Here is a 23,160-nt window from a genome sequence, read left to right on the forward strand (position 1 = left end):
AGGTCCATCGAGTCCAGCAGTCTGTTCACACAGTGGCCAACCAGGGGCCTCTAGGAAGCCCACAAGCAAGACCATTGCAGCAGCATTTATCCTGCCTGTGTTCCATAGCACCTAATGTAACAGGCCTGCTCCTCCGATACTGGAGAGAATAGGTATGCGTCATCACTAGTATCCATTTTGACTACTAGCCATGGCTAGCCCTATCCCCCGTGAACATGTCCATTGCCCTCTTCAAGCCTTCCAAGTTGACAGCCATCACCACATCCTGGGGCAGGGAGTTCCACCATTTAACCAATGTGACCTCCCGATCATCCTCTCTACGCCCAAGTCACCTGCAGAAGGCCAAGTAGGATTGCCATCTCTCTAGGGTTGCCAGCTCAGGGTTGGGAAATACCTGGAGATTTTGGAGGTGGAGCCTGAGGAAGGCGGGGTTTGGGGAGGGGAGGGCCTTCAGTGCCATAGAGTCCAATGGCCAAAGCAGCCATTTTCTCCAGATGTACGGATCTCTATCGGCTGAAGATCGGTTGTAATAGCGGGAGATCTCCAGCTAGTACCTGGAGGTTGGCAACCCGACAAATAATGCCAATAAATAAACGCATAAGTAGCTGCAGTTTGCTCAGTGCAGGGAAAAGGCATGTACAGGATCTGTCTTTTCCACCTGCCAAGTGACCCGCTGCTTCTGATGAGCTATTGAAATAACAGAAGAAGCAGGGGACGGAAAGGGGTAACACTATTTCTCCTAGCAACCCACCCCCTTCAAAGCTAGGGTTGTCAGGTTCCTCTTCGCCACCGGTGGGAGGTTTTTGGGGCAGGGCTTGAGGGAGGGGGGTTGGGGAGGGGAGAGACTTCAATGCCATAGAGTCCAATTGCCAAAGCGGCCATTTCCTCCAGGGGAACTGATCTCTACTGGCTGGAGATCAGTTGTAATAGCAGGAGATCTCCAGCTAGTACCTGGAGGCTGGCGGCCCTAATTATAAGTAGGGTTGCCAGGTCCCTCCAGCGGGAGGTTTTTGGGGTGGAGCCTGAGGAGAGCGGGGTTTGGGGAGGGACTTCAACACCATAGAGTCCAATGGCCAAAGCGGCCATTTCCTCCAGGGGAACTGATCTCTACCGGCTGGAGATCTGTTGTCATAGCAGGGGATCTCCAGCTAGTACCTGGGGGTTGGCAACCCTAATCACTGGGTGTGTGTGTGTGGGGGGGAGATCGTTGTGAATCTCCTGCATTGTGCAGGGGGTTGGACTAGATGACCCTGGCCCTAACTAGATGAATCCAGCTCTGTGATTCTAAAGAAGAGTGATGGGTGGATGGGTTCACCCCAGTCGGAGGTTTAAAAGTGGAAGGCAAAAGACAGGAAGAGGGGAGGAAAGGACGTTGCTGGCGAAACAACACACAGACAAGGAAACAGGAAGGAAAGATTCAAGCGGCCACAAACCCCTAGAGCTGGAGTGTGTGTGTGTGTGGGGGGGGGAGACTTTTTAACTATTGCAAATCTTTCTCCTCCCACCCATCCGCACAAGGAGTCAGAACACAACACCAAATGCCCAGTCTATACAACAAAAAATGGGGGAAGCCCCCTCCGCCAGCTTCCGGTTGGGGCCTGGAGTTCTCCCAGAATTACAAGTAGGGTTGCCAACCTCCAGGTGGCGGCTGGCGATCACCTATTAGAACTGATCTCCAGCTGATAGAGATCAGTTCCCCTGGAGACAATGGCTGCTTTGGCAATTGGACTCTGTGGTGTTGAAGTCCCTCCCCTCCCCAAACCCTCCCCTCCCCAGGCTCCGCCCCAAAATATCCAGGTATTTCCCAACCTAGAGCTGGCCACCCTTATTACAAGTCATCTCCAGATGACAGAGATCAGCTCCCCTGGAGAAAACATCAGCTTCAGAAGGTGGACTCTATGTAGGGTTGCCAAGTCCGTCTTGGCCTCTGGTGGGAGGTTTTTGGGGCAGAGCCTGAGAAGGGCAGGGTTTGGGGAGGGGAGGGACTTCAACGCCATACAGTCCAATTGCCAAAGCGGCCATTTTTTCCAGGTAAACTAATCTCTATCAGCTGGAGATCAGTTGTAATAGCAGGAGATCTCCAGCTAGTACCTGGAGGTTGGCAACCCTAACTCTATGGCATCCCTTCTCTGCTGAAGTCCCTCTTAAACCCCACCTTGCCCAGAATTTACCCCCAAATCTCCAGGAATTTCCCAACCCGGAATTGGCAACCCTAGGAGACGCGGCACCGTCCTATCTCCAGAAGAGAACTTTTGACTTTGGAATAAAACTAAACCTCTTCCCGCTTCCTTGGACGGGGAGCACGTGAACACATGCAGCTGCCTTATACCGAATCAGACCCTTGGTCCACCAAAGTCAGTAGTGTCTACTCAGACCGGCAGCGGCTCTCCAGGGTCTCAGGCAGAGATCTTTCACGTCACCTACCTGCCTAGTCCCTTCAACTGGAGATGCCGGGGATTGAACCTGAGACCTTCTGCATGCCAAGCAGATGCTCTACCACCAAGCCACAGCCCCTCCCCATAGCTCTCCAGGGTCTCAGGCAGAGGTCTTTCACATCACCTACTCGCCTAGTCCCTTCAACTGGAGATGCCCGGGATTGAACCTGGGACCTTCTGCATGCCAAGCAGATGTTCTACCACTGAGCCACAGTCCCTCCCCAAGTGCAGAACCTGCCTGGCCGTTCGCTTCCTTGGCTGAGGAATCCTTCTGCAGAGGCCGGGCTCAGCTTCAGGGAGAGACGGCAGAAGGAGCCAGAACATGGGGGGGGGAGAAGGGGGAGAGGAGACGCTGCATCGGGAACATTGCAGGGTGGGACACAGCCCCGCAGGGCCGGGGAGAGGCAGCTAGGGTGGGGTTCCTTGAGTGGGCGGAAGCCGGGAGCCAAAAGGGGCAAGCTAGGAACACCACAGGCTGGGGGGGGGGGGAGAACAAGAGACGCCAGGCGCCAAAAGACTTGCAACCCAACCTCACGCGACACGGCCGATCGCTCGGCCCAGACTCTGCCACCTAAATTGGCTCAGTGGTAGAGCATCTGCTTGATATGCAGAAGGTCCCAGGTTCAATCCCGGCATCTCCAGTTAAAGGGACCAGGCAAGTAGGTGATGCGAAAACCTCTGCCAGAGACCCTGGAGAGCCATGAGGAGGGTCCATGGCTCAGTGGCAGAGCATCTGCTTGGCATGCAGAAGGTCCCAGGTTCAATCCCCGGCATCTCCAGTTAAAGGGACCAGGCAAGTAGGTGATGCAAAAGACCTCTACCTGAGACCCTGGAGAGCCGCTGCCCGTCTGAGTAGACAATACTGACTTTGGTGGACTGAGGGTCTGGTTCAGTATAAGGCAGCTCCATGTGTTCACTGCCCTGTAGTACGGCAGTAAATGGGCAGAGGCTAGAATCGCCTCTTTAAAAAGCCCATGGCTCAGGTCGCAGAGAACATTTTGGTGCTCGAGCCAGTTCAGTAAGGCACTTGCTGGTCAACGCCAAGGTGACCGGCCATGTGTGCCTGGCAGCGCCAAGGCAAAGGGCGACACAGCTCAGGCCTCAACACCAATGCGCCCGTTGTCTGTCCAGCCGCTTCCAAACAGGCAGACGGTGAACAGAGGAAACTTGACCTATCTCTGCACATGTACCTGTGGAATTTCTGCCTGGCACACACCAGCTGAAAGCACACGCCCTCTGTCTGAAAATAAGTGTGACGCTCTAGCCCCACGTGTTTCTTTCCCCGCCTCCAATCTCTTCAAGGGCAATAAACCTGCAGAACGCTTAGAACTACATCAGAGTATAAACCAGGGTCTATTTTCCATGCCACGTCTCTGACCATATGCAGACTGCCCTCTCCACTGAGGAAAGCCACAAACACATGAAGCTGCCTTATACTGAACCAGACCCTTGGTCCATCAAAGTCAGTATTGTCAAGCAAGCAAGATTTGCTTGTCTAGCAATTAAAATAAGGCACAGCTGGACAAAATCTATGCAATAGCCAAGGAAGAATGGGGTATTTATTGTCCAGAATCTTTCAGACAAGTTTTATATTAATCTTAGGAATATTTATGACTGGGTTATTTTAGTAATGTTTTGTCATTTTTAAACATTGTCATTTTAGCCATATTTTGTCTACACGCTCTACTATTTATCGACCAGTTCTGCAATCCTGTTTTATTTGATGGTCTACGACCGTATCATAATGAATTGAACTGAAATTGAATTAAGGTTTACCATGCGTTCCTCCCTGGGCACTGTCAACCCCGAATTCATAGAATCATAGAGTTGGAAGGGACCACCAGGGTCATAGAGTCCAACCCCTTGCACAAGGCAGGAAGCTCTCTTGGTTTAACTTCCACCTGTTGGTTCTTGTCCGACCTTTTGGGGCAACAGAAAACAACTTGGCACCATCCTCTATATGACAGCCCTTCAAGTACTGGAATCATAGAATCATACAGTTGGAAGGGACCACCAGGGTCATCTAGTCCAACCCCCTGCACAATGCAGGACATTCACAACTACCTCCAACCCCCACACCACCAGTGACCCCTACTCCATGCCGAGAAGATGGCCAAGATGCCCTCTCTCTCGTGATCTGCCTAAGGTCACAGAATCAGCATTGCTGACAGATGGCCATCTAGCCTCTGCTTAAAAACCTCCAGGGAAGGAGAGCCCGCCACCTCCCGAGGAAGCCTGTTCCACTGAGGAACCGCTCAAACTATTAGAAAATTCTTCCTAATGTCTAGACGGAAAGTCTTTTGATTCAATTTCAGCTCGTTGGTTCTGGTCCGACCTTTTGGGGCAACAGAAAACAACTCAGCACCGTCCTCTATATGACAGCCCTTCAAGTAACTGAAGATGGTGATCACATCCCCTAATTCAAACCCCCGCCCCATACTTTGTGCAATTAAAATAGGGAGGCGAAGTGAACCGTCCATTCCTTTCCCCTCCTGGCTGCAACGACAGCCGTGGGGAAGATCAGGCCGACCTAATCCACGTTAATCAATCCTCTAAGCAGCCCCGACTGGCTGCCAGCCCGGCTCCTCTGCCCCAGGAACGGGCTCTCCGCTTCTTACCCCTCTGTTGCCCATGTGGCCGACGGAGCGCAGCTGAGGCGTCAGGAGGGCTGTGGCAGGGGTGGCGGTAGCACCCAGCCCTGCCCAGCCCGGGCGAAGGCGGCCCGGCCTGACCTACTTCTCTTTCCTCTTCATCACCTACTCTTTCTCCCTCCCCGGGGAGGGGAACTCGGCCAAGCCATGCCCACAGCTGCTTGGGGCGAGGGGGGGGGACAGATGTGCCCCCTAGCACACGTGCGTTCCTTTTCGGGCTGCCCGTCTTTGGAACCCCCCTCCACTGCAAGAAAAAAAAGTGGGACAGATTCCACCTTTAAGGATGGCAACTCTTCCCCTCGGCTGACAAAGTAGGTCACCAGGCACCGGCGTGGTGGCATCAGGAGGAAATCGATACTCGCCAGTTGCCTTGGCACGGGACGGGGAACAGTGCCCCGGGCCTACTACCGCTCATCTGACCTTCCATGCCTGCCCCAAAGGTCGGGGAGGGGGGAGACGGCACCTGGCCCTGCCAACGTCGGCCCTCCCTCTCCCCGGCAGTGCCAGGGGCTGGCGCGGAGCCCACCTGGGCCGCGCCTCCCTGCCGCTTCCCCCCTCGCCTAAGCCGGCTCCTCTTTCAGGCCTCGCCTGTGGCGGAGCTGCCAGGACGGCGTCGTGTGCCACGGGGTTGCCATGGAGCGCGCAGGAGCTCAGGGGCAGCGTCACCCCCACCGTGGGGGGGGGGCACCTGGCACAATGAAGAGGGAGCGGCAGCCGCAAGGAAGGAGAGTTTCTTGGCAGTTTCATCAGCCACCCCTGAGGAGCATGGCTGCTTCTGCTTCCCACGGCAACGATGCCATGGGGGCCGCAGTCCCGGCTAGGCCTTGCCGCGGCCTGTGTGGGTCTCAGCTACACACAGTCCCGCGGTTCTTGTTAGCGAGGGCCCGTTTAGGAAAAGCAGGCGGCCTGACAGGGTGGTTCGAATGCAGCGGCCAAGGGGCAGGACCAGGTCTGAGCAGACCCGGGTTCAAATTCGCACTCGGCCGCCAACCACACGATCTCTCTCTTGGCCTGGTCTACCTCACAGGGTTGTTGTCGAAAGGAAACAGAGGTGGGGAGACGTACGCCCCTCGCCCCAAGTTCCTTGGCACGAATAAAAGGCTCCTCTGTTCAAAGCTATTTTTATCCTCCCCTTCCTTCAAAGAGTTCTGAGCGGCATATATGGTTTATAGGGTTGCCAACCTCCAGGTACTAGCTGGAGATCTCCTGCTATTACAACTGATCTCCAGCCAATAGCGATCAGTTCCCCTGGAGAAAATGGCCGCCTTGGCAATTGGACTCTATGGCATTGAAGTCCCTCCACTCTCCGAACCCCGCCCTCCTCAGGCTCCGCCCCAAAAACCTCCCGCCAGTGGTGAAGAGGGACCTGGCAACCCTAATGGTTTAGCCCTCTGCCAACAACCCTGTGAGGGAGTTTAGACAGAGGGAGGGACTAACCCAGTGTCACCCAGCGAGCATCAGGCCCGAGTAGGGACTGGACCCAGGTCTCTTAGTTTCCACGCCCAACACTCAGAGCTTAGTAGACTTAGTTTGAGACTAGGATCCTGAGAGATCCTGGTTCGAATCCCCACTTCTACCATGGAAGCTTGCTGGGTGACCCCAGGCCAGTCGCATTCTCTCAGCCCAGCCTCCCTCACAGAGTTGCCATTGTGAGGAAAAGGAGAAAGGCAGAACGACGCTCTAAGCCCCTTACAGTCCCCATTGGGGAGAAGAGCAGAACATATATAACTAGATGCATCAAAGCAAATTAGGGTTGCCAGGCCCCTCTCTGCCACCAGCAGGAGGTTTTTGGGGCGGAGCCTGAGGAGGGCGGGGTTTGGGGAGGGGAGGAACTTTAGCGCCATAGAGTCCAATTGCCAAAGCAGCCCTTTTCTCCAGGTGAACTGATCTCTGTCGGCTGGAGATCAGTTTTAATAGCAGGCGATCTCCAGCTGATACCTGGAGGTTGGAAACCCTAAAGCAAATGCATCTAACCACTACCCCACCGCAGCATTCAGACGGGCACTGGCGGGGGGTTTACTTCTGAATCCTCTCTCCCTGGGCTGTTTCTAGGGTTGCCAGATCCCTCTTTGCCACCGGTGGGTGGTTTTTGGGGCAGAGCCTGAGGAGAACGGTGCTTGGGGAGGGACTTCAGAGCCATAAAGTCCAATGGCCAAAGCGGCCATTTTCTCCAGGGGAACTGATCCTCTATCGGCTGGCGATCAGTTGTAATAGTTGGAGCTCTCCAGCCAGTACCTGGGAGTTGGCAACCCTAGCTGTTTCCCTGACCCCTGCTAGCAAAAAGCCCTGCGCACAGAAATCTTCCCACCCACCCAAAGCAGTTCAAATTGGGAAGAGGAAAGGACAAGGCAGTGTGGTTAGCCATGCTGGTCTCTATCAGTCTTCAAAATCCCACCCTCTTCTAACACCTGTAAGGTTACAAAAGACCTAGCCTAGTCTATTTGGTATGCAACATCCTCCCTGCCCCTGCCCCCCCCCCAATGCTTTAAATGTCTTCTTAACAGGCAGAAGTCAACAAGTAGAGCTTTTCCTGGAATGGTGATACGATGGGGGGGGGAGCTGTGCCTGTTGGATTTCCGTCTTGCTATGCAGCAAGGAACAAAGCCACTGTCTTATCAGAAGGGATTGCACGGTAGGGTCTAAGCACCCCAGGATCCTCTCAACCAGGAACATTCTGCTGCTCAATCAGCATCACTACCCAAACTATCTGGACCTCCTGGGGTTTTTTGTTTTTAAAATAAATAAAAATTGACTTCAGGGAAGATGCAGATACGATATGGCTTTCATATTATGCCTTCTAACATAGTTTCCAGCCATCTCAAGTATGGGAAAGCTATGGTTACAAAGGAAGAAGGGAAAGGCACTTTGCACATGCTCTGAGACACTCTGATTATTTAAAACAACAACAACAATTCAGTATGTGTGCACTGCTGTCCCTCCTCCCAACTCCACGTGAATGACAAGCTCATTTTAAATTTGCAATTCTTCAAATGAACTAATGCCCGCATGCAAATGAGCTGGCAGAGTTTCTGCCCGTCTGGAAGAGAGTGGCAAACCTCAAGCGCTACCCACGAGAGCCCGCCCCGTGCCTTCGTTTCTGAAGCGAAAAAGCACTGGGGCTCAACCAACCAACCTAATCGAAACCGACCTGGGGTGAAGCGGAGGGCCGAAGGAAAAATACCCCGCACGTGCTCAGAGGCAATCTCATTCCGTCGGCAGCCACGAAACCAAAAATGGCATAATTTCCCGATAGGGAAGATAAGGCTGACACCCGGCCCTGCGGGTAGGCCCTGGGGCTCGGATTAAATTTCCAGCCGGCTGCAATCCTGTTTCTTACCTTCTCTGTTGAGCTTACAGCCCACCTGCTAATTCCTGCCCGTCCACACCTGCAGCCCCTGCGTGCACCAACGCCTGCAATCCACTTTGGCTTCCCTAAATCCCCCCTCCCCCACAGCCACAAGGACACCTGGGGACAAGAAGCAGGTGTATTCTTAGGCACACATCCGCCCCCACCCTGCTTACCCTTGCGCCGCCGGTTCAGAGCCCTCGGGGAGGTGGGCCGGCGCAAACAAACAGGTGCGGCAGGCAGACCTGCCTCTCGGCCCTGGCGTGCGGGGCTCTGGGAACGGCACCCCGCCGCTGGCACATGGGGGGACAAACGCTGGCACCCTCCTGTAGCCTGAGAGAAGGGGCTTCCGTCACAACTGGCATGGCGGGAAGGGCGACAGAGCTCCACGTACAGCCAAAGCAAAGCAAAACAAGACCCCGGAGCTCTCTCCAAAGTCCAGTCCAGTGCCACGTATGCCAAGCTCACCCCCTCAATGCCCTGCTCGAATTAATCCGGAGTAATGACTACCTCTGGGTTCCAGATTTCCCCATTGCTAATTTAGGTCATCAGATTCTGCCTTCAGCTACAAGGTGCTGCAAGAAAGTACCAGTCCGCACAAAAAAACCCTGCTTCTATGGGTTGGCATCTGTGCCGTCCGCCAGCTCCTTCATCCACAACTATATAAGTATTTTTAACGCAGAAACATCCATCTGATCGCAATGCCTATGTACTCCCAAGAAGATCCCCTTCCTTACCATTTCCTCATTGCTTTACAATCTCTTTTTTGTCTGTGTCCCCCACCCCACAGTTGACAGATATCATCATAAGTCTTGAGGAGTGAATTGACTTTTGAGTACGGTGGAAAGCATTTCATTTATATTCCTCACTATACAAATAATAATAGCTGGGAATTTAAGTCCTGCTTCACCCAGAAACATGCATTAGAGCACCGGTTCCCAAATCTTTCGGGCCACCACCCCCTTGGTTCCACAAACCCAACCCCCTATAAAAAGCACTATTCAAAATAGGGGTTTACATGACACACCAAATAAGATAATAACAAAAAAATTTCAAAACAGTAACAGTTAATTGCACATCTATTCAAAATAAAATTAAAACTTTTTAGTTGAAATTTATTCAACGAAACTGATGAACTTGGCCCAGTGGTACCACCTCTTCAAAGTCTGGAAAAAAATTCTGAGAGTTTCCACCAAATTTGCCAGCATGGTGCCATAGCTTGATCTCTTGTAAATTTGTGAACAACATAGTTGAAGGGGCCCATCTCTAGTGCCCCCCTGCTGCCCCCTTGCCTCTTAGTGCCCCCCTAGGTAATCCCACCGCCCCCCAGGGGGTGGTACTGCCCACTTTGGGAACCACTGCATTAGAGAGAGAGACAGAGAGAGATTGAGACTTTCGGCCCTTTTAAACTCCCTAGTTTGCAAACGCAACAAATTGCTCGAAGGGAATTGACAGATGACTCGGTTTTCCACGTGGATGCTAAACCGAGCCTCCATATTCAGTGGCAGTGAACCTCTGTATATCAGTTGCCAAGGGGCCAACCACTGGAGAGCGCTGTGGCCTCCAAGCCCAGGGTACGGGCTTTCCTGAAGACATCCGGTTGGCCACGGTTGTAAACAGGACCATGAACTAAGATGGACTTTTGGTCTGATCCAGCAGGGCCTCTCGACATCTGAACCCGGCACCCCGTGGGTTTTAAACCTGGCATTCAGCGTCAGACTGCGGGGCACTTTCTGCCCATTGCAGAAGAGTGTAGGAATTCTGTGAGAAAGAGTGGCGAAAGGACAGCTGGCACATACTCAAGAGGGGCACTGCCAACCTTGCCAGGATAAACACACATATCTACAGTCCCGTCAGGGAGAGCAGAGTCATCCATGGGGCTGGGTGTGCCTTGGGAGGCAAACTCCAAGGAAAAAACCCAGGGTCTGTTGTGGGCAACCGGGCACAGGAAAGTTGTAATTCTAAAGGCTTCGATGTTGATGCCAGTTTCTCTTTCCATTGCCCCAGTTCTGGGCGCCATTCACGAACAGGATCGACATGGAAAGAACAATTGTGTACGAGTAATTCGTTCCCCGTTTGTGGATCCAGGAACGGGGGGAGGTAAAACCACGCTGTGCACCCCTCTAGTAGGATCAGGGCCCTCAAAATCCACCCACATGTTCATAAAAAAATATTGTGTTCAGTTTCCAACAGGAGCTGAAAAGCTGTGAGATACATAACCTTAAGAGATAAGAGAGCAAGGGAATAGTTATGGAGGGAGGGGGGTAGAAATCAAAGAATGCACCAACAGGGACTCGAGCATAAATGCTGGTCGTGAGAATAACCCGACCCAAAAGGGAGACCTTTCCAGATACGGCCCATTCAGACCCTAAATGTGGCCCGTGGCATGGAGAGGAAGAAATCACGCTATATGAGAACAGCTCGAAACAATAAGGCTCAGCCAAATTCTGAATTTTGGTGGCCGCCCAAGTGTGGGAATGATGACTTCAACGGGCACAGGCCAAGAAACACAAACTGCCCACGCTCTTCGTTCGCCACCAGAACCGGCGACTGCCTCGGGAACAGGGCTATAAAGGGCACCAGGACTGTCTGAAAAGTATTTCCCTAGTTTCCGCCAGAGCTTTCCGCACATGAAGGGCAAAGGGGAAATCGGTGGGCACTTACCTTCCCACGCCGCGCAACTGCACCGCCAAGGCCCAGACTTGGCAGAGATCGCCCCACGGCACCACGCCACACCCCTGACGCCCACACAAAGCTGTTTCTAACCTTCCCACTGTATTCCCAGATTCCAGGGCACCCACGCCTAAGGGGGCCCCCAATGCCAACCTGGGCACCCGCAGACCCGGTTCCATCCCAGCAGGCAAACGGAAAGAGTCCCAGGCAAAGTACTAGGTGTGGGGGGCACAATGGTTCGGGACAACCGAATCTGGGACGGGGAGCACTTGTGTCTCCCCAGATTTTTCAAGGAAGCGGCTCCCCTTTCACCATCCCATAAAAGCTAATGGACCCTGCCAGGGCTCCTTGGAAAATTTCTCCCCCAACCTAAGAAGATTAGGGGGCCACAAAAACTGAGCCTGTCGTTTTAGGGCCGGTCATGCCCCCGCCCACAGGATCCTGTAGCCTGTGTCCACGTCTCCTGGGATGTTGTTGGGGGGGGGGGCGAGATTGCATCAAGGACAGGCCGGCGACGTTGGGCAAAAGGGAGAAAGGGGAAGAGGGGCCAACCGAAAGGAAAGAATGGGGAAGGGCGTCTGAAGGTGGGGGAGGAGGAGGAACTGTTGGGCAAGCCGTGGGAGGAAGCCAGCGGAGCCCAGCGCCGCCGTCCACACGGGATTCGAACTCAGCTCCCACAGATCCTGGGCTCAATGAACTGGGGGGTGGGGGAGGAAGGCGGAGAAGTTCGAAGTTGGGTGGAGGTGGGGGGCTTCTTGGAAAGTGGGTTAGGCAATGGGAAGGCGAGCACGCACCCCCCCCGTGGATCGGAGCTCCCCCCCCCACCAAGCCACACGTACCCCCACCGGTATCGGCGTGTCTCTCGGCGCGTTGGGTCCGGGGTGGGGGGGATTCCTGGGCGCTCCTCCAAGCCGGCGGCCGTGCGTGCGGGGCGCGATCCCTCCTTCTGCCTGGGTGGCCCTCCTCGGCGCTCCCCCCCCCACCTGCGGCTCCCCCCCGCCGCTCACCTGTCCTGGCCACGCCCCCGGCTCACCTGTCCTCTCCCGCCCCCCGGCGGAGCAACAGCCATCGCCGCCTCCCCCAACGAGGGGGAAAGAGGCCGGCCCTCCTCTTCCCCCGGGCCCCCCCCCACCGGAGGCCTCCCTCTCCCTTTGGCCCCGCCCCCACCTGCCTCCAAGCCCCGCCCCCCCAGCGCCCGCCGCCCCGCCCCTTCCCACCTGGCTTCGAATCCTCCGCTCGCCATCCCCCGGCCGCCGGCCCCGTTGTCCCCAGCGGCCCCGAAAGTCCCGCCTCCCCCTCCTGACCATTGGCCGAAAGGAGGGAGGCCGTGGTTCTGATTGGCCGGCGTGGCCGTCTCTGGACACACCTCCTGGGGGGGGACGAGGAAGAGAGACTTGGCGGGGGTAAGGAATCGGGCCGCTTGCAATTCTGACCCCCCCCCCGTCAGTCCTGCAGTGGCGGACTGGGTCTAAAGGTATTGGTGGCCAGGAGACAAAGGGGCCCCACCCACAACTATAAGGCTATCATTTAATTTTGGTAAGAAAGAAATAAAATTGTCAAAAAATACATCAGTGGAAAAAAGGCACAATTAAATTTTCTGCGAAATAAATGTATATTTTTAGTAATAACTGTACACATAGTGTACATGTTACTGGCAGGGTACAGTAGATAACAATGTAAACGCAGATTGTTATAATTGCAGTTTTAAAAAAATAAAAATAAATAATTTTAAATAAATCTGTTATCTTTTCAAGCTGCTACAAGGTCATCGGCATTTTAAGCATGTCTGATGTGGAAGGGGGCCTCGCTTCATCAGGGGCCCACTTGCCACCGGGCAGGCTGACACCCCCGCCCCTGCAGTCATGCAAGGGTTAAAGCAAGCGGGGTGGGCCCAGAGGGGGAAGGGAGGGGAATCCGGTCAGCGGAGGGGGGGGGTGGGGGAGAGCGGAGGAAGGACTGAATCATCAAAGGCTCCGGAAGAAAAGTTTGCAAGTGGAAAGGATGATTAAATCCCCCGGCGGTGGGGCAGGGACGGGAGGGGGGACTTCCCGGAGAGGAGGGGGAGGAGGAGGAGGAGGAAGGGCGAGGGGAGTTCCCCCCCCTTTGCAGCGCGTGGCCGCTCGCCAAGGCACCGCGTCGGAGGAAGCGCGCGACCGCCAAGCCCCCTCTGCTGGCCGCTCGGATGCCAGGGAGGCCCACTAGTGCCAATGGGCACCCGGCCGGCTGGCCAGAATGATGGGTCGCTGGGCTTCACCTGGGTGCCATGAAGGCAGGGGACGTTTTATAGGGGTGGGGGAGCAGCAAAGGAAAGGAAGGTCGGGTCCTTGCCCCAAGGAGCGTGCACGGTGGGCATGGACACACAGAGTGGTTATTGCATTCTTTATGGGAAACATTTTTGTGCCACCTTCCCACCCCGAGGTGGCCAGGATCAAGACATTTCCACGTTAAAACGACATTGAATTTAAAGTAGGTATGGAATCACCGAGTTGGAAGGGACCTCCAGACCTCTAGCACAAGGCAGGAAATTCACAACTACCACTCCACACCCCCAGTGACCCCTACTCCATGCCCAGAAGTTGGCCAAGATGCCCTCCCTCTCGTGATCTGCTTAAGGTCAAACAATCAGCATTGCTGACAGATGGCCATCCAACCTCTTCTTAAAAACCTCCAGGGAAGAAGGTATAAAAGAGACAGACCTAGCATGAGGTGAGTTGACTTGGGGGAAGGGCCGTGGCTCAGTGGTAGAGCATCTGCTTGGCATGCAAAAGGTGCCAGGTTCAACCCCCAGCATCTCCAGTTAAAGGGACCAGGCAAGGAGGTGATGTGAAAGACCCCTGCCTGAGACCCTGGAGAGCCCCTGCCGGTCTGAGTAGACAATACTGACTTTGACGGACCGAGGGTCTGATTCAGTATAAGGCAGCTTCATGTGTTCATGTGACTTGTCAGGGATGCGTTAGGTTGATCCCGCATTGAGCAAGGGGTTGGACTAGATGGCCAGCATGGCCCCTTCCCACTCTATGATTCTATGGCTCCGTAAAAGTGGCCGTGGCCTTCGGTTTGCAAGGCCTGAGTGAGGCTGTTAACGGTAGGATGTTTTGGAGGACATTCATTCATAGGTTTGCCAGAAATCAGAAGCGACTTCATGACGCGTAACACGCACACACACACAAATAAATTAATTCAATAAAAACGTATAAACACACAACACCAAAACGAGGGAGCAGGGCCAAGAACGGCGATTGGGGGTGTGCAAAACAAAATGAAAAAGTTCTTATTCTAGTGTAGCAGATGAAGAATAATAGTGAAACATAGACTGCAAAACAAGAACTGTACTAAGTATCAAATATTAAGTATTGCTATTATAGTCAGCTTGGAAAGTAGAGGAAACATGGATATTGGATTTAAGTAGACTAATTATTAAATAATTGTTCAGTTTGTCATGAGTACTACTTCAAAAAACTCCCTGAAAGACTGTTCACATTGTATATATATGGATGACTGAGACAGGTATGTGTGTATGTTTGCTTGTATGTTTTTGATAAATTCTAAATAAAAAAATAAATTAAAAACGTTCTTATTTGTTATCATTAGTTTTTTGATGTCTTCAATGTACACGGGGCCTTATTGAGGAATATATATACCTCCATGGCTGCACAGTGTGAAAAGGCTGGCGGGGTGCCATGGGACATCCTAGTGCTCATGCGCGTGCATTACACCCATGTGCAACCGACGTGAGATGCTTCCATTCTCCACTCCGAGATGGGGTTTCTGAAGTCTTTAAAAAGGACAACGCTGGCGATTCACCTTCGCAGAATGTTAACAAGGCATCTTCCCCCTAGGCAAACAAGGAGGAGAGAGGATTATTAGGGAGACATCCTCAGAATGAGCTGTGGCAAACGCCATTCTGCTGGGCCTGATCCCCCCTTCCGCTTCCTCATTCTCATGCGACATGTAAAAGCCGGGCAGCTGACCACATCTCCGAGCACTGGAGGGACGGGAGCATGATGCATCAGGGAGAGAAAAGGGGAAAGAAAAAACACCTGGGAACTTAGAAGAGGAAAGAGGGATTCCCAGATCCAACCCACACTTTGGGAAGGGAGTGAGGCCTAATGGTTTACAACACAGAGAAAAAGAGGGACGGGAGCATGATGCATCAGGGAGAGAAAAAGGGAAAGAAAAAACACCTGGGAACTTAGAAGAGGAAAGAGGGATTCCCAGATCCAACCCACGTTTTGGGAAGGGAGAAAGAAAAGAGAAGAAGAAGAGTTGGTTTTTATATGTCGACTTTCTCTACCACTTAAGGGAGAATCAAACCGGTTTACAATCACCTCCCTCTCCCCACAACAGACACCCTGTGAGGTAGGGGGGACTGAGAGAGTGTGACTAGCCCAAGGTCACCCAGCTGGTTTCATGTGGGTAGGATGGGGAAACAAATCCAGTTCACCAGATTAGCCTCCGCCGCTCACGTGGAGGACTGGGGAATCAAACCCGGTTCTCCAGATCAGACTCCACCACTCCAAACCACCGCTCTTAACCACCACACCACGCTGGCTCTGGAACTGGAGGCTGGAGTATGCCATTTGTATCTCCCCCACCCCAGTAGGAATTTGTTTGGTTCCAGGACTTGTATCAGGAAATACTGGGGAAGGCAGAGCTCATAGTTCATTTCCCCTAAGGGCGCTGAATGAAGCCTAGCAGATGGAGGGGGTGTGGGGTGGGTGGGAAATAATACCCAATTCCAGTAACTCCGATCCTGGTATCCAGAAATAAATCTTGAATATTCTCTTTGAATCACATGCTCCTTTCTGATTCCAGCGCATTCCTGGGATGGGAAGGGAAGTGTATGCTTTTCTCACACACCCTTCCAAGGTCTGTTCTCAACCTTTCCAGGAACCGGGAATGGGAGGGCTTTTCTGGGGTGCGCTGAGACTGGAAGGCGTACAGCCAGAGAATCCATGCAATGCGTTTTGAACACCGAAAGTGCCGCATGCTAACTAACACACGGTTTATTATGAACTCGATTTATTTCTTCTGCACGTAGAGAGAGGGGTTCAGCGCAAAGAAATGGTGCAGAATTTCTGGAAATGTCAGAGACCCCGGCTGACCCAGAAACCATGCGCCCCAAATTGCAGAGGTGTGGCACCTGGTTTGTGAGGGTGCATTTGAGTGAGCCAGCGTGGTGTAGTGGCTAAGAGCGGTGGTTTGGAGCAGTGGACTCTGATCTGGAGAACCGGGTTTGATTCCCCCACTCCTCCACAGGAACGGCGGACGCTAATCTGGAGAACCGGGTTGGTTTCCCCTCTCCTGCACGTGAAGCCAGCTGGGTGACCTTGGGCTAGTCACAGCTCTCTTGGAGCTCTCTCAGCCCCACCTACCTCACAGGTTGTCTGTTGTGGGGAGGGGAAGGTGATTGTAGGCCGGTTTGAGTCTTCCTTAAGTGGTAGAGAAAGTCGGCATATACAAACACAAACACAAACCTTTATTGGCATAATTATGATGCCATAATCATATATCCATATAAAAAGTCAGCAGATAAAAAACCAACTCTTCTTCTTCTTCTCATTGTGTGCTGATGCGCTCTTATCATGCACTCGGGCCACGTCCTCCCTCACTGGAGCCTTTGGGGGCCCAACCTGGCACGAAATTCCGCTCTTTGCCCCACCTGTTGAGGCTGTCGGGATGGGGGGCGGATGGTGATGCCAGCGCAGAGAGTTGGCTGCTCTGCCCGCTGGAAGGAGAGCCCCGCCTGTACCTTGCAGGGTGGGGTTGCCTGCTGTTCCTGCTCCCCCTCACGCAGGTGACTTGGGTGGGGTCACAGGTACAACCTGTTCAGCTGAACCCGACGGGTGGGAACGGAGCGCCACGTTCCAAGCTTCGCATTCACCCGGCCTCACCTTCACGGACCCTCCCTCCCCACCGAGCCTCAACCAGGAGTCCTCATTTCCCCCCTTCGTCTTTGCTCCTTCTTAATCTCCCCCCCTCCCAGCCCCCGGGGCTCAGATAAGCAACCCACAAGCCAGTTGTTTAGCTGACCTGGGCAGGAAGGTAAAAGGTGCCCGGTGCCCACTGGCCAAGGCAAACAGGTCCCTGAGCATGCCACCGGGGCCGTTAGGGCTGCCAACCTCCAGGTAGTAGCTGGAGATCTCCTGCTATTACAACTGATCTCCAGGCCGATAGAGATCAGTTCGCTTGGAGAAAAATGGGCTCTTTTGGACACTATATGGCATTGGGAGCCTGAGGAGGGTGGGGTTTTTGGAGGGGAGGGACATCAATGCCATAGAGTCCGATGGCCAAAGCAGCCATTTTCTCCAGATGATCTGATCTCTATCGGCTGGAGATCAGTTGTAATAGCAGGAGATCTCCAGCTATTACCTGGAGGTGGGCAACCCTACTCGTAACCCTAGGGGGGCCCTGAAGCACAGAGCGCATAGCAACAGGCCAAGGCAGGATTTATTCATTTAATTCATTTGTACCCCACCTTTCTCCCTAATGGGGATGCACAGAGGCTTACATCAGCCTCCTCTCTTCCATTTTAACCTCACAACAACCCTGTGAGGTTGGTTAGGCCGAGAGAGGGTGACTGGCCCAAGGTCACCCAGAGAGCTTCCATGCCACGAGCAGGGATTCAAACCCGGGTCTCCCAGATACGAGTCTGACACTCTTAACCACTACACTGCACTGGCTCTGGTGCAGCAAGGCAAAGAGGCACCAAGACTAAGTCCGTAGTGTTCCCAGCCTCCAGGTGGGGCCTGGAGATCTCCCAGAATTACATCTGATCCCAGAGATCCGTTCCCCTGGAGGAAATGGCTGCTTTGGAGGGTGGGTTCTGTGGCATTATACCCCGATGAGGGAGCCAGCGTGGTGTAGTGGTTAAGAGCGGTGGTTTGGAGCAGTGGACTCTGATCTGGAGAACCAGGTTTGATTCCCCTCTCCCCCACCTGAAGCTACTCACAGATCTCTCAGCCCCAGCTGCCTCACAAGAAGGCCGCCAACTTGGAAGGCTTTAAGAGGGGAGCGTACATGTTCATGGAGGAGAGGGCTATCCATGGCTGCTAGTCAAAATGGATACTAGTCATGATGCAGACCTATTCTCCAGCAGGGTGTAAGACAGCCAGCGTGGTGTAGTGGTTAAGAGCGTTGGTTTGGAGCAATGGACTCTGATCCGGAGAACCGGGTTTGATTCCAAACTCCTCCACATGAGCGGCAGAGGCTAATCTGGTGAACTGGATTTGTTTTCTCACTCCTCCACATGAAGCCAGCTGGGTGACCTTGGGCTAGTCACAGCTCTCTCAGCCCCACCTACCTCACAGGGCATCTGCTATGGGGAGAGGAGGGGAAGGTGATTGTAAACCGGGTTGATTCTTCCTTAAGTGGTAGAGAAAGTCAGCATATAAAAACCAACTCTTCTTCTTCTTCTTCCCCTCCCCAAACCCAGCCTTCCCCAAGGTTCCGTCCCTAAATCTCAAGGAATTTCTCAACCCAGAAGTGGCAACCCTAAAGCTCTAAAGAGAAATAAAAGGGCCACACACCAGTCACAGGAGATTTTAAAAATAAGGCCAAGGCCGGTGGTGCAAAACAAAGTAAAAATATATTTTATTACCCCATTAAAATTCCCTAGATGTTTCACCTAGAGGCTTCTTCAGGGGAATCTGTTAGCCTTGTAGTGGTTTGGGGATTTTAATGGAGTAATAAAATAACCCTAAAGCCCCGGCATGTTTGCTTCTTCCAATGGCAGGGCTCAGCACTGGGAAATAGTCACACTCCGTGCCCTTTCGATGTACAGCCCGCTTCCCAAAGTCACAGAAAGCAACGATGAAAACAGTTCCCTGCCCCAAGGAGCTTACACTGCAGATTTCAATTATGGGAGAAAGAGGTGGGAGGTGGACAGGAAGGGAGTATCCCGGTTATATAACTCTCCTGGGGCTCAGGACTGAGGAGTTAGGCCACACAAACGGCACACACATGAGCAATGCCCTCTGAGTCTGCGCATGCTCAGAGAGCGGTGCCGTGTTGCGCCATCGGGGTGCACACAGCGACATAAACAAGGGACGACTCCCTGCCCTGAGGAACTTACAGCTTCCCTTTCGATGCAGGGGGGGAGGACAAGGGAGGGAAAGAAAGGTCGAAAGCAAGGTTCTGAGAAGAATCGGTCGCTGTATGGATGCAGTTACGCGCGGGTGGTGTTGAGGGGGAAAGCTGTGTCAAAGTTAAGAACGGAGAAAGGTTCCCCTGAGCACGTGCAGAGTGCATTTCGCAAAGGGCTGGCTAAGGCAACAGAAGGAAGGCTATCCCCAATCACTGAACACATGAACACAAGAAGCTGCCTTATACTGCCCTCGGTCCATCAAAGTCCGTATTGTCTACTCAGACCGGCAGCAGCTCTCCAGGGTCTCAGGCAGGGGTCTTTCACATCACCTACTTGCCTGGTCCCTTTAGCTGGAGATGACGGGGATTGAACCTGGGACCTTCTGCATGCCGAGCAGATGCTCTACAAACTGAGCCACGGCCCCTCCCCATTCAGTGTATCCACCCCCCAAGAGGGTCTCCTTTTCTAGCTTAAAACAACCCTGTGAGGTAGGCAAGACCGACCAAAACCCACCCAGTGGGTTTCATAATAGTGAGGCCAGGGAACTGAGTCCACCACAGGCCAAGGCCAGTCCTCAAACCACGATGCCACACCTGACCCTGGGATGGTGAGTCCAGGCAAACATGAGGTCCTCCACCTATTCCCCCTTAATTTATTATGACGCCATCAAAGCGGTAGGCATGTTACAGAGTACAAGAAGACAAGTCACTGCCCCGAGGCACTTACAATCTAAAGTTTGCCATAAACCCTGTGGAGGTGGGGATGAACAGGCGGAGGAGGCTGTGCCTCATTCCAGGGACACGTGCGTGTTTCGTCTTTGTTCCCGTAAAAAGGTAAAGGTAGTCCCCTGTGCAAGCACCAGGTCATTCCTGACCCATGGGGTGACGTCACATCCCAACGTTTACTAGGCAGACTTTGTTTACGGGGTGGTTTGCCAGTGCCTTCCCCTCTCTTTTTTTCCCTAGAGTGCCAGGCTTACTTTCAGTCTATCCATTTTGGTCTCACTCTTCCTCCTGGGACCTCAGGGGGACATACATGGCTTCCTCCCCCATTTTGTCTTCACAACAACCCTGTGAGAAGGGTCGCCAACCTCCAGGTGGTGGCTGGAGATCTCCTGCTATTACAACTGATCTCCAGCCGACAGAGATCATTTCCCCTGGAGAAAATGGCCGCTTTGGTATTGGACTCTATGGCATTGAAGTCCCTCCCCTCTCCAAACCCCACCCTCCTCAGGCTCAGCCCCCAAAATCTCCCGCCAATGGCGAAAACCTAGGCAACCCTAGGCGGAGCCTGAGGAGGGTGGGGTATGGGTTGGGAGGGACTTCAATGCCATAGTGTCCAATTGTCAAAGCGGGCATTTTCTCCAGGGGAACTGATCTCTGTTGGCTGGAGATCAGCTGTAACAGCAGGAGATCGCCAGCTAGTACCTGGAGGTTGGCAACCCTACCCTGCCCCCTTTCAGCAGCGAAAAGCCCATAGGATACCACCAAGTGTCTTTTCTCTCTCTCTTATGGAGCAACACCTAGAATCCCACGTAGGATTTCTGATTCTGTGGAGGCGATAAAGCCCTCCTCCTCTGCCACAGGCTCTCTGGGTGGCCCTGGGCACCTCCCTTTCCCCCAGCTGCTCCATTTCACTTCTGTACCATAGGTAGCGTTGCCAACCTCCAGGTACTGGGGGAGAAATAGACACCACTGTACTAATATCGGGAGGATAAGGAACTCAGTACAGGAGCGAAGTGTATACAAAGTGCAAAAAACAAAGTGCAAAAAAAAAAAGACATGTCTCTTACCCTTTGTGGGAAATAATAATGATTTGGCATTTTTTTAAATCTTACCCGTTATGGGAGAATATTTGAATGAATGAATGTACAAGAGGACGTTGAAGGACTGATGAAGATCTGTTCATTGTGAACTTGAAACGATCGTCTCCTCATTGGGAACCTCGTTGAAAATCCTTTGGATACCATTTCTCCTACAATTGAGAGAGACTCTATGAACATTAGCTGTGTCATTTTGACACTTTTTTCCACCTTGTACAGTCACGTTGTTTGTCTTAGCTTGTATGTTTCAGCTTAGTAGTGTATATAGTGTGTATAGCTGTATTGTTATGTCGTTTTGGTAGCTTATAAAGTTTTTTGCACTTTGTATACACTTTGCTCCTGTACTGAGTTCCTTAACCTCCAGGTACTAGCTGGAGATCTCCTGCTATTACAACTGATCTCCAGCCGCCAGGGATCAGTTCCCCTGGAGAAAATGGCCGCATTGGCCATTGGACTCTATGGCATTGAAGTCCCTCCCCTCCCCCAAACCCCACCCTCCTCAGGCTCCGCCCCCAAAACCTCCCGCCGGTGATGAAGAGGGACCTGGCAACCCTCACCAATGGGCCCTGCGACCTATTTTCCGAGGCTGTTTTGGGGGCAAGCGCATTTTAGCCTCCCGGGCCCTCTGCGCCGATAAAAGCCACGAATGGGAGGCGCAACCGTGGGGGCAACCCTCGCCCACCCCATCCCACCAACACACCCACTCAGGAAAGTCCCACCGTGGTGTCAACACCAAAACCGTGGTCCCTGGGGAGGGGGGGGGAGAGGAGGCCGCCAAGGGGGGGAAACCCACAGTAAATCCCCTGCGAGGGCCTGAACCCACAGCTCTGCGGTATGGCTGATACAGCTGGGCCATCCCACCCCCGCTCCAAATTTGCTTCTGCTTTTGGGGGACATACAGCTGCTCTCCTTGGAGGGGGAGGGGTTGCCTGGGCATGCTCAGAGTTCAGTTTCTTGGTTTTTTTTTTTTAAAGGTGGAAATCATGTATGCCTTCCCTAGGGCTGCCAATCTCCAGGTTGTGGTCTGCGCAGCTGTTATATCCCTTTCATTATTGTCACAGCACGCTATTTTGTGTATAATCTCCAGGTAGTAGCTGGCGATCTCCTGCTATTACAACTGATCTCCAGCCAGTAGAGATCAATTCACCTGGAGAAAATGGTCGCTTTGGCAATCGGACTCTATGGCACTGAAGTCCCTCCCCAAACCCCACCCCCTCAGGCTATGCCCCAAAAACCACCCGCCGATGGCGAAGAGGGACCTAGCAACCCTACCCTTCCCCCACCCATAGCCCCACAGCAGAGGTAGGGTTGCCAAACTCCCGGTGGGGCCTGGGGATCTCCCTAGGGTTGCCTGGTCCCTCTTTGCCACCGATGGGAGGTTTTTGGGGTGGAGGTTGAGGAGGGTGGGGTTTGGGGAGGGATTTCAATGCCATAGAGTCCAATTGCCAAAGCGGCTATTTTCTCCAGGGGAACTGATCTCTATCGGCTGGAGATCAGTTGTAATAGCAGGGGATCTCCAGCCAGAACCTGGAGGTTGGCAACTCTAGATCTCCCAGAATTAGGGTTGCCAGCCTCCAGGTGGTGGCTGGAGATCTACCGCTATTGCAACTGATCTCCAGGTGACAGAGATCAGTTCATCTGCAGAAAATAGCCGCTTTGAAATGTGGGTTCTATGGCATTATACCCCACTGAAGTCCCTCTCCTCCCCAAACCCCACCCTCCTCAGGCTCCACCCCCCAACCCAGAGCTCTAGTATAGTGGCATAGAATCCACCCTCCAAAGCATCAAAAAAATTTCTCAGAAGAACTGATCTCTTTAGTCCGGAGATGAGCTGTAATTTGTGGGATCCCCAGGTCCTGCCTGGAGGTTGGCATCCCTAACATTTACAAGTTATCTCCAGATGACAGAAATCAGTTCCCCTGGAGAAAATGGCTGCTTTAGAGGGTGGACTGTATGACATTATACCTTGCTGAGGTCCCTCCCCTCCCCAAACACCACCTTCCCCCGGCTTGACCCCCAAGTCTTCAGGAATTTCTTTCCCCCCCTTTTTTTAAATAAGATTTTATTAATTTTATAAAGCACATAAAATTCATACATATCACACGCAACCTCAAATCCATAACAAGATCCTCCTCAAATAACTAACA

General features: G+C 53.0%; 1 protein-coding gene across 3 annotated transcripts in view; it reads right to left on the reverse strand.

The window, feature by feature from the left end:
- Positions 1-12,189, reverse strand: part of ZBTB7B (zinc finger and BTB domain containing 7B) — a 59,815-nt gene extending 47,626 nt beyond the window's left edge. Inside the window, exon 1 of one of the 3 annotated variants that reach the window (XM_056853164.1) lies at positions 12,139-12,189. The gene's annotated coding sequence lies outside the window, so the exon portion shown is untranslated. Of the gene's footprint in view, positions 1-8,608; positions 8,643-11,062; positions 11,119-12,138 lie in introns of those variants that run through there. The other 2 variants (XM_056853165.1, XM_056853166.1) reach the window with 2 other exon arrangements.
- Between the last annotated feature and the right edge of the window lie 10,971 nt (positions 12,190-23,160).

This window comes from Euleptes europaea, chromosome 7 (genome assembly GCF_029931775.1).
Source record: "Euleptes europaea isolate rEulEur1 chromosome 7, rEulEur1.hap1, whole genome shotgun sequence".
Classification (NCBI taxonomy): Eukaryota; Metazoa; Chordata; class Lepidosauria; order Squamata; family Sphaerodactylidae; genus Euleptes; species Euleptes europaea.